Source organism: Musa acuminata, chromosome BXJ1-7 (assembly GCF_036884655.1).
Source record: "Musa acuminata AAA Group cultivar baxijiao chromosome BXJ1-7, Cavendish_Baxijiao_AAA, whole genome shotgun sequence".
Taxonomy (NCBI): Eukaryota; Viridiplantae; Streptophyta; class Magnoliopsida; order Zingiberales; family Musaceae; genus Musa; species Musa acuminata.
Window position 1 is genome coordinate 31,588,197 of NC_088333.1, and position 1,804 is coordinate 31,590,000.

Consider the following 1,804-nt stretch of genomic DNA (forward strand, 5'->3'; position numbering starts at 1 on the left):
GGCTTAAACATAATCACAGCATTCTATAATCAGTTATAATCAGATACATATGTTTGATCTATCGACTCATTCACAAGAGAAATTTGCTTAGAATTCTTTATGTACAGACCAAGTTTTCAAGCCATTGTATTTGAACACTCCCCCAGTCCTGAGAGATAAAACATCATCCTAATTGAATTTCTTACATTGACTTGTATGGTGGTCTACAACTTTCTTGGCTCCTTGTTGAGGATGAGATGTGATCTAAGATTAGAAAACACAATGTTAACATAGTGAACGGGTTTGTGTCTTCTTTTTTCTTTTTTTTGTGAGAATGCATGCAACGTTTCCACGACTACGACTGCCAGAATCTGGCAAAGTTTGCGTTTTCTTTTTGCTACTTACAAGACAAGAGGTCCCAAAGCATTAGAGCTGATAGAATTACAAGCCAAGTTAATTCTCATGTCTAACTCTCAATGGATGCTTGGTGAAAGGCTCAGAAATTTCCCAGAGATATCACTAGATAGGTCGGTGGTCCGGTCTTTGTTTCTTAGAAAATGGAATTCAAAGTCTTTGTTTTACTTATGTTGTAATTTGATAATTCAAGCGAGATAATAATAATAATAATAATAATAATAATAATAAACATGCCAAGTACTGATGCCTAAATCTCCAGTTAACGCCTGGTGACGGTCTCAGGTATTTCTCTAATGCCATCCTGATTTCTCAAAGTCTGGATAGGTTCATTGCATCCAAGTCACGGTGGAAAATGATTGAGCGTGCTGAGTTGAATACTTGTCTCGGTGTGGACTGCCCCTCCGTTATTTCTCAGAGTATTGAATCGTCAACATTTCATCCATTGTATTGCTTTCCTATCTTTACGTTTAGGTAACTCCCACATTTCATCTTATACTCTTCACGTTAATTGACGGAAACAGCAAGGAAGAGTATATGTGGGTGTCTGAAAGCCAAGAAAATTAATTGTGCGCATGACATTCGCTAAACATCTTGCACTTGAGCAGAAGAAATAAGGGCTCGAGTCCTTACCAACTAACATGGGTCACTCGACCTATCAAACTAGAATCTGATATCAGGTTATTTTCGTTTGCTTAAATTCGTTGACATTTGTATAAATGTGATGCGTCTTAATCATTTAAAGTTGGAAAAATACGACTGGATTGGTGTGATGCCACGATTTCATACTAAAGTTTCAGTGTAGAAGCATTCGCTGATAAAATTTCACAGGGTTGGTCCATAAAATAAATAGGTTGATGCCACCATGTGTGTCGTTAGTTGTGTCAATTGGCCATCCGCTAGTTGTTGCCACCGAGATATAGATGTCAAGAACGTGAGGCAACCAAGTAAGTGATACTAGAATAATGATTAGGGAGAATGGTAGATGTTTGGGAAGAAATAGCGCAGTCAAGATCTTCATCGGCTAAATTAGTCAGCACGGCAAGTCAAGGCCTTCATCAGCTAAATTAGTCAGCACATTGCCGTGAAGAATACAGACTCCATCAACCAGTTCACAATTGAATAGTACCTCGTAAGTTTCTATATATACATCCCGATTCTTGATGCCAGTTACAAAGAAACTTACATCATTTCATCTTGCTTTTTCAAAGAGAGAGCAGATGGCAGCTCGGATCATCCTCATTGTTGCTCTTCTTACCCTGTCTTCCTCTCGTGCATTGGCTTCTGATCCGAGTCCTCTCCAAGACTTCTGTGTTGCTGACTTCGACTCCAATGGTAGGCATGCATGGTTAATCTCGCAGCTGGGTCTTTGTGCATGTACTTGCTGAAGTTGCTACTTAAGCTTGTTCAT

General features: G+C 39.0%; 1 pseudogene; it reads left to right on the forward strand.

The window, feature by feature from the left end:
• The first annotated feature begins 1,549 nt into the window (after positions 1–1,549).
• Positions 1,550–1,804, forward strand: part of LOC103975067 (putative germin-like protein 2-1) — an 877-nt pseudogene continuing 622 nt past the window's right edge.